At 41.1% G+C, this 10,175-nt stretch overlaps 1 long non-coding RNA gene across 1 annotated transcript; it reads right to left on the bottom strand.

Annotated features, from left to right (window-relative positions):
* LOC309708535 lies at positions 1–2,538 on the bottom strand. The gene is made up of 5 exons (XR_014277289.1): positions 2,520–2,538; positions 2,391–2,449; positions 801–1,710; positions 436–532; positions 1–62 (listed from the first exon to the last, which is right to left on the bottom strand). It is a non-coding gene; the product is annotated as an uncharacterized lncRNA (long non-coding RNA).
* Positions 2,539–10,175: the final 7,637 nt, after the last annotated feature.

Consider the following 10,175-nt stretch of genomic DNA (forward strand, 5'->3'; position numbering starts at 1 on the left):
TTTTGGGTGTTAGAAAGCCCATGGACCCCGGACTCTGATTTTGAAAGCCATCGATTAACAGCCTGTGAATGTAAGAGGAAAAAAGTTAATCTGGAGAGAGAGACAGAGGAGCAGCTGTACAAAAAGCATAAAAGAAAGCTGACGTCCAAAAATAACTTTGTCACTCACTGGACAAGAGGACCTGTGCATTACAGAAATCAACCAGGCAAACATATTTTTAAATGTCAAAAAGAGCTTTGGGAAGCAGCCACCAGAAGATGAGTGCACTGTGGTCTTAAATGGATGGACATAGTCACTCAACATTTTATCCCTTTATATTCATTAACCTGAGTAGGTGAATATCACAATGAGGCAAATCATAACAACAGGACCCTGTTGTAAAAATGTGTTTCAGGTGCATCTTAGACAACGTGAAAAGAAAACAATGTGGTTTACCTGCAAGACATGGTACCAGCATAGAAGGATAGCTGACTCTGGAAAAACCTTCTGCAAAGCATTTATTTCCGCAAAGTCTTTGTCAACCATAAATGCTCTACAGAAAAAAAGAAAACACTAAATGAGATTAAACAGTATGAAAATGTTTTTGCTATCTCAAAGCACCACTTCAATGCCAAATTAAACATTTCAACTCACAAGTAGATGTATAAAATACTGCATACAGCCTATAGGAATAACTTTAACAACTGGAAAGGAAAGTTTTTTGCAGCCCATGCTGCAGCTATAGCATTAGATTCTGGCATGTTATAACTTTTTTGAAAAGGAATTATTTCAAAATTAATAGCTGTCAATGTATTATTTACCTCGGGGAAGTTGGGAAATGCTCACAAACTATTCCAAGAACAGTTTCCAGGGTTTTCTGACTTTCGTTGCTGACAATAGCATAGGCCACAGGGACTCCATGCCCATGATCATCTCTTACAACAAGTGTGAATAAGGGAAATGAATACTGGTTAACGCAGTGCGTGGTGTCAACAAATACTAACTGTTTTGCATAGTTCTCCATGTTTGATTTCATTACAGGTGTCTGCAAAACAATCATTAGTTCTTGGTCAGATGTGTATGGTTGATAGAAGAGAACATGTTCTTGATGTTTTCCATTAAGTAAGGTATGTACACATTGACTGTCTCCACAGTTAAAGTGCTTCTTCCTCATCATGCAGGTTCTAACACTGTCAATGTCACGTGGTGTGACAAAATGCTCTCTGTTGTGAAGATCTCTGTGTCCATGTTCTTTGGCCCATTTATGACATTCGGTTAGTACGATGGCTGGCTTAGTTCCAAGGGAAAGCAGTTCCTCAATCTTCCTCCTCAAATCACTGGAAATATTGTTGAAATGTGCGTCTTTTGGGTCCGAAGGATCATGCCCATCATGCTTATCATATGTACGCTGCACGATGACTGTGTGGTCTTTCCAACATTTGAGTACTTTAAATGAAACATAGGCCTTACAGCCCACTGCTCTGTAGCTGTTTCGACTTTTTTTCCCAGCTCTGATGCAGTTGAATTTGTAATAGTCTCTTTTCCTGTCTTTACCTGAGGCAACATTTAAACATTTATAATGTCCATGAAGGGTTAATGAGTTCAATTTTTCTAACACAACACTGAATGGGTCCTCCTGGCATTGTGACACATGCACACAAAGTTGTGTATCTTTTCCAGTTCTTTTTTTTTCGTCATTCAGAACACTTCTTCTAATTATGTCGTCCATTTCTGGTGGAAAAATAACGAAGGTTTAATTAGTCAATATTCATTAATTCATTTTAACTTGTTTTGGGGTTTTTTGCAATACAATGTAAATATTAAATATAATATTAAAAATATATATATATATAAAATAATATAAAACAAACAGGGGCTAAAAGAAGCTAAACTTTCATATGGTATGTCTCTGGCAACTTTAACATGATGTCCCAGGGACAACATCTACGCGATGTCCCAGGGACAACATCTACGCGATGTCCCAGGGACAACATCTACGCGATGTCCCAGGGACAACATTTACGCGATGTCCCAGGGACAACATTTACGCGATGTACCAGGACAAATTTGTAAATTTCTGGATTACTGTTAATCTCCATAGAATCAAGAACTCATGTCCAGTTTCACAGCTATGGACCAGTTAATTATGTTTCCAGGTGATAGTTTGATTCATAGATTCAGCACACAACCATAAGTCTAGGCCTTTTAGTCCAGATTCTCTTCACTTATGTTTGTAAAATGATCAGGGAAGCTACTGCAATTTTGCCTGACCCAACCCCCGGGCCACGAAACACCCAAAAAGTTGGGGAACGCTGGTCTAGAGAACACTGGTTAGCTAATGCTGTCGTCAAGTAGCCTATCGCTAGCAAACAAACAGCAAGCCAAGTGAGGAACATATGTATAATGCTTACCGTTTATTAAAGGAAAGTATCCTAAATTGACTTCAAATTCGGCGGACAGGCGGCGGTTTCTCGCTTCTTCACTTGTATTTCGAAATACTCGAAGGCGGGTATTTCGAAGTCGCAAAGGAATGACATCACAAGAAGGTGATTGGTCACTTGCAATGTTGAACCTGGAACAACATTAATTATGATGATGTGGGAACAATGCTGACACGAGGAAATCAGATCGTCCGTGGATCTGGTGCTCAGAGCGTGTTCTTGTACTATCGTGATCAGAGCCGCTGTGCTGTCCTTTTCTAGCCACAGGTAGGAATTCTTCATGTCAGCCACTACATACATACCACACAGGGGCTTGTTCTTACATGGTAGTTCATTATAGTTCATCCTCCTGCTGCTCTTTGTCTTCAGCTGCCTGGAGATTCTTGGAGTAGCTCATCTCAGGGGGGCATCGTCGTGATACTCCATGGATACTCCAAGAATCTTCAGGCAGCTGAAGACAAAGAACTTGATACAGTATGGATGCCCTCCCTCTTCCTCACTGAGCCTCATGGTGCCCAGGGGTTTGTATCTGTTTGTCCCTCAAGCTGGGTACTCAAATTCGGAGGCTTCGGAGAGTTTGAGGGTTCTGCACAGTATCCTAACTGTTCCTAGGACTGCAATATTCTGGAGACATGCCTTTTATGTTGTGCCACTCCTTCCAGCTTGGAGGTTACAGCTCCTCATGCTCCTTTGTGGGACCACTTTGAACTTTACCTTTTACATTTGCTCCAGTGTAGATTAGAAGGCAGTGAAGGATACTGATCTGTTCACAGATGATGGTATATCCCTGTCCCAAAATCCCATATGTGCATGCTAAAAGAACTGAGAGTAAGCACCTTGAGGCAACTGTTGTTGTGATCTGGCTGAAAATAGAAAACTGGAGCACAAATGTGGCGTTTAAAAAAAGACACTGCTCCATGTTCATTTCTGACCTGGCATAGCTAATGAGATCAGGTTTTATCTTGTCCACACGTAATACTTCAGGAGACATGGATGAAAATCATAAATATAAAAAAAACAATAGCACTTACACCACGTACATCATGAACACACAGGTTACACCAGGCATTGTCATCCAGTTCTAACATTATGAAGAGTTTTGTAAACAACCTTCAACATCAACTCAATAAATTCAAATCGTGCTGATCATGTGCACAGTGCGTTCAAGGTTCTTTATTTGTCACATGCATAGTTATACAAGTATAACCTGACACGCTCCTCGACATGTGCAAAAATGGGGGGGGGGGTAGAGGAAGAACATTATATATATAGTATATACATTAGGTGAATGTGCAGTAGAAGCAGCAAGCAGGTGAGTTCTGTACATTAAGTGAATAGTGAGTGTTGTTAATGTTGTAGTAAAAAAACAGGCACCTTGAGTCTGTCAGTACAGCAGCTGATGCAGTGGTTACGCATTAGAAACACATCAACATCAGTGGCATTGCTTCTTTCATCTATCTGTCATACATGATGATGATTATGACATCAAATAAAAATTGTTTGCATTTGAATGTTTTCATATCTTATTCTCTATGAACTTTCATGGCATCAAACAGAGGCTATAATACACACATTAATAAACACACGCACGAGTATTTTAAGGCTTAAATGTTCTGCGTCCTCTTTTGATCACTTGCATTTGATGGTTTGAGGTTCATCATTAATTCACAAGAGGAGAGACAGAAAAACTGCACAGGGAAAATAAATCAGTGGTTATTAGTCCATGCAGCGCTGTAGGCGGACGGGTGCTTTCTTCAGGATTAAATTTCCTTTCACGCTAACTTAAGAATGGCCTGTTTGGCTGTGAAGGACAACAGTGGAAACAGTGAAAATGAAAAACTATTTGTAAACACACCTCTCACCATTTATATGTAAAATCTTTTACATCATTGCAAAACGGTGCTTATGCAGACAAAGCGCCAGTCCTGTGATGAAGGGAATAAACTCATGAATTCCAATTCGTTTTTGCAAATCTGTAAAAAATGCTAAAATGCTTTATGCTATGTCTTTCAAGTGACGTGAACAGTCAGTAATGCGTAGGCCAACTCCATATCGACATTTTTAAGATGTGCAGTGGACTTCACTGCACTGCAGATTAATGCAATAACTGGACTTTCTCTCTGTCATTTAGTTTGAATCAAGTTTCTGGACACCTGCTGTTTAGGGGTGTGTGTGTGTGTGTGTGTGTGTGTGTGTGTGTGTGTGTGTGTGTGTGTGTGTGTGTTCTGTCTACTATTTCTGCCAATTCAGCCACTAAATGCTTCATTACATTCAGCAGCTATTCATTAACTCTGTACACTACCTGCTGAGCAGACGATGGCAGACTGGCACTGCATTTTTTTTTCTTCCTGGAAAAAAGGTTAAGCATGAAAAAAATCCACATTCTGTCCTTAACACTGACATTTAAGTTTTCAGACTGAACATGCTTTTGTGTAAACTTCTGTTTGAAGCCTCACTTTCATGTTCCACCGTAGAAGTGCCGCAAGGTTTAAAGGGCACATGGAATAACATGCAAGTAATCAGATTAAAAAAAACAAACACATTTCTAGTTCTTTTGGTTTCTATGATGAACAGACATGGATAAAGCTGAGGGGTGTTTTATGATTTTTGCTAAAAAACGTGTCTGGAAGATTAAATATAGTATTGGTCATTTTCTAAGACGTGTAATGCTCGATGTTTTAAGCACCCCTCCTCAAAATGAGTCAAATGCTTTTACTGTCTATAGGCTGATAATGCTCACTGTCATGTACCCTCCAACAGCCCATTTCAAGCCAGTACAATCCCTGATTTTGTATCATTTACACAACTTGTTGCCTTCATGGATATTTTTAAAGCTATCATAGGACAGGGTCCTTTCTTTTCAACAGGTATATGTGTTGACTGAAAGCTCATAGATATAATTGAATCAGTACAGTGATGTCAATAAATGACTTTAATTATTTAGCGTTTTGCATAATAACTGCACTGGACTGTGTTGCTATAGGGGCATTCTCATGTGGCTTTAAGAGGTATCACAACATATCAGATAACTGATTCAAACTTCAGATGGGAAAAGTCACAGAACCAGATCAATCTAGAAGATGTAAGATTCCTCTGACACATTTATTCTGTAGATCTTGGACCGTGGCTGCAAACATCACCTGGGAAACAAAGGGATCTGAAGAGAAATGGAGGTTTCCTTCACTGTAGACTTTGACCAATCACATCCAAGATAAATTGCACAACTATATGGCTCATAAATAACAAGAAGGCAGCATTTATATGACAGTTGCCACCAAGTCCTCCACTCCAAAGTGAAGTTTTGACGCACTTGGGCATCTAAAATGTGCAGCGGATCGTCTCAAGCCCAAGTGCACTGAACGGGACGTCACAGTAATCTTATAACAGCTGGAAGTCCGAAGCCAACAGACAAAGGGGACACCGCCCAAAATTTAAATCAGGTACTATTTTTAATGTTTATGGGTGGAGCACTTTGTAGAACTCTTCAAACAAGAGTTTTGCAGCATGTTGGCAAAATTATTTTGCTTCTAAGCGACTATATTAAAACAGAAAAACTCGTTTCATGGAAAACTGGCCGACCCATTTTTGTTTTACCTCTCTCTGGTTTCGTGATGGGCAAAGACTTTCTGTGACTTTCAGCTCGTAAGTGTCTCTCATGCACAGAGCTCAAGGTTGTTCATTTCATCCTTACAAATGAGGAGCGGTTACTCAACATCAAACTAACTCGAGCACTACAAATGGACTCAGATACAGATCATGAATGCGGTACTTCATTTCAGAAAGAAGGTCGTTGATTATACTGGACCTGAACATCGCTGGAAAAATAATTCTTGTCTCCTAGAAACAGTTTGTGGGAGAGAGGGTTGGTACAACCTATTTCTTCTAGCTACTCGCATCCAAGCTGTGGCCAAGCTCCCTGGAGTATTTGACATTACACATGCAATACATGTCTGAATAATCACGCCAGTAAAATATGACAGCTTGAAGAAGCACCGCGGCTTTAACACGTGTGGCTTATGATTTAAGCTACTTGACAATGTAGCCTGGTGGCGAATCGTCCCTCATGCTTCCCGTATCCACCGGCATCCGAGGCTGCCGTTTGAGAGGCATCATGTCCCAGCTGGATGTCACTTGATGTGGAGGGAGGGTGGCAGTGTCTGTCCCCAGAAGGCTAATGCTTCTAATGCTGCAGTCAGCCACAACCTCAATATCATTGAAATTCCAACAGCATATTCACTTACAACTACGTAGCTGCTGTTGGTTGATACATGTATTCTGAAACTTGTTCTTTTTTTCTGTTACAACAAAGAAATAATCGACCATTGAACAAATGTTCATACTTTTTATGCTAAGTTATGTCGTTGTTGAGATGCTGAAGGCTGGACAGACTGAAAATATCCTAATCAAATAAATATTTCAGCAGATTCAGATACACAAGCCATTGTTTTCCTTCAAGATCACAGAGAAGACCTCTGTAATTACCTGGCTCTAGTTTAATGTGTGTTTAATGGCTGCGGAATATTTGTGTTTTGTATAACAAACTGAACCAAATTGGAGTCACCGTATATAATTATTTACAACACTAATGCAGGATAGAACAGGATAATTACAAAGGGAATAGACAAGGATTTCTGCCACTACATTACGCTGCTTTTTGCCTTTAATTTGGATTAAAATCTATAGTGTGTGTGTGTGTGTGTGTGTGTGTGTGTCATGGTAGCATTCAAAGTAGTTTCTTCTTTCTTTCTCTAATTAATTTGCTCTGCTCCTCCCTTCTTTAAAAGCTCGGGTATCGCTTCTGTGATATTACTTCTGTGCTTCTCACACACAGGCTGGTGCCCGGCCAACTCTGTGTTCCAGCGGTTTGGGCTGCTACAGCTGTGGCGGAAATTTTTAAGCAGGAAAATGTTAATGGAGCTGTGTGACGGATGGCCTCGGCTACCAACATGCACTAAGGGTGAGCACTTTGTGGAATTAATATGATTTCAGTCGGCAGGAATGGTCATTTTCTGTCCACCAGCGATTCTTAATGATTCTTCTTCTTCTTCCTCATCCATGTCTGTCATCTCCGACTCTGGGTCCGCTCATTAGCACACTATTAAAGGACAAAGATCGACCTGGTCATCATGCATGAAATGCAACTGTTGCCACAGTTACTGTGAGTCCGGCCTTATCAATCAAAACGGAAGCCTGTAGGTGTCGCTCACCCCCTGCTGGATGCGTGGGGGCATCCAGATGCATTATGCTGATTACAAACAGCCATAATTGTGATTGCTTTGGTTTGCCATCAGGTCCTTCAGGGTATCATGGTCTGCCCATTGTATTTACCTCTCTCATATTGAAAATGCATTTGTTTGCTTCCCTCTAATTTACAATGCAGCAATAAAAATTTTTCATTTGCTCGCTTTCTTCTCCTGCTAAGTGCCAGTCGATATCCTGGCAGTGGTTTAATTTTCTCAGTTGCTCTTTTTTCCCCTCCGTCTCTCTCTTGCAGCAGTACACTGCAGTTAGCCAGTTTTGAAATACATTAGTGAAAGCTGGCTCGCTTTTGACAGTTTGACAGCTTAGATTTTCATGAGCTTCCAATAAAGAGCAAGTCATTGTTCCCAGAATAACCCAGTGAGAATATTGTTCTTTCCTGGCAGATAACAATGCCATTCATACGGTGGATCCTTGACTTGATAACATACTTATTGATCACTGTCACTTATCTGGCAATTGCCTCAGCGCCCCAATATAGACAAATCGCTCACACAGTGTGGCTCTTTGGTCTATATGTTCATATTAATGCTGTGTGACCGTGGAGCTATAACATGCTGTCTGGGAGCAGTACTCAAATCTCTTCCGTGCCTTCCTGTTTTTGAAATCTTTGTTAACTTGAGTGGTGATTTTCACTTTAAAACAACCTCTCAATTCATGTCCAGGAGGCAGTGGTGCCGTGGGCTGAGATAAATGAGCAGATTCTGAAAACATTTTCCTGCAGTGGCTCTGTATGCAGCCAGTGAGTCAGAGTCATTTGTTTCTATGCACTATGTGGACTCAATCAAGATGGCAAGAGCAGGGGGGGGGAAATGATGATAGCAAGGATTCCAGTAGGCCTCTGCTTTCTCTGCTCCCTGTTCCAGAAACAAGCGTGCATTCGGAAAACTGACACTAAATCTACAAGGACCATATGTCCTTTTTTCTGTGCTCAGCATCCACACGGTTGCTTCTGAGGTGAAAAACAAACTGACTGTTTTCATGTGTGCAGGAAAAAGCTGTTACAACACGTCGGCTTTGATTGTTGTAATTGTGACAATTAGCATCTGGACACAACGGAGCTAGAACGCCACACAGAGGCACAAATTTATGCTTTCATGGCATTTTCAAAGACTCTCTGTCCTCTTCTTCTCAACACCAGACTGCTATAGACCATCTTGTGACCATTAAATTAAATGCACTGCCTTTGTTAAAGTGTGGTCTCTTCAAAATGTATCCGATCTTTTATAATTGTGATTCTCTGCACTCAACAGGTCTAAAATGCCAACGGTATGCCGCTCAGAAAGAATTCACATTACTACTTGACAGGCTACTAATAAAGTCCTACATTAGCTTAATTTTAATTACTTATTGAACCTGCCAAGGGCAAACCACTGATTTTATTCATTTGATCAATTAAATAGTCGTTGGCAGTGCTACTTGGCCCAAGACAAAAATGGAATAACGAACCCCGAATAACCCATGCAGAAACCCAGGCATGTACCAGCATTAGGGGAGTGTCGGTTACATTCTACAAAAACGCCATCCATCATCCATTTTTTACCACTTATCCAGGTCCAGTGGGCAGGAGCAGCTGCCTAAGCAGACATGGCCAAACTTCCCTCTTCCCAGCCACCGCCTCCAGCTCTTCCACAGGGTCCGCCTCCAGGTGTCCTCTCTGTTCTGGCTGCCTGAAACGCCGCACCTAGGAGGCCTCCAGGAGGCACCACCTCTGCCTACTCCCTTTGATGCCGAGGAGCTCTGCCCTGCTGCGAGCTCCTCGCCGATGTCTGACATCCTCACATTGTCTCCAAGGATGAGCCCAGAAATTTCCACTGCTTAAATTTGTGATTTAATTCTTTCAGTCACAGCCAACAGATTGTGGACAATACAGTGAAGCTGTGCCGTTGCATTCGGCTTACTCTTTAATTGCATCAGTCTGTTTGTTAGTCTCATTTAGAGGTATTTTAGAGTCTTTTTCACCTGATACTCAGTGATAACCTCATCCCAACCCTTTTGTTTGATAGAGGAGCAGAAGACACTTTTTATAGATAAAACAGTTTTTGAATGTCAGGATCTGGGAGAAATAAAAACAAAAAACATTCTGATGTTATATTGTTTGGCTTAGAGTCATTACCAGTGGTAACATGAAGTCTCTTTCCACAGCCCACTTGGGTCTGACTGATGTAAGTTTTGTGATCAGATGGTGAGTGTGAGGGTCCACTTGGGTGTCTTCATCCCTCTGTGGCATTTTGGACTTTCTGGGCACCAACGACACATCCATCTCAGTTCACGTGGACTAGTTTCCAGGTGTCCGTGTCCATAATGGAGTAAAATCAAAACATTAGAGATCTTATCCTTAAGACAGCAACTCATCCTCACTTCTGGGTGGGAAATCTACCCTTTTATAATTGAGCACTACGGCCTCAGACAGGGGTGGTAATTCTCGTCCCACTAATGTTGATGCAAACCATGTCATCATATGTTGGAGACCAGTGCCCAATAAAACCAACCCAT

Source organism: Aulonocara stuartgranti, assembly GCF_965226115.1.
Source record: "Aulonocara stuartgranti genome assembly, chromosome: 6".
NCBI lineage: Eukaryota > Metazoa > Chordata > Actinopteri > Cichliformes > Cichlidae > Aulonocara > Aulonocara stuartgranti.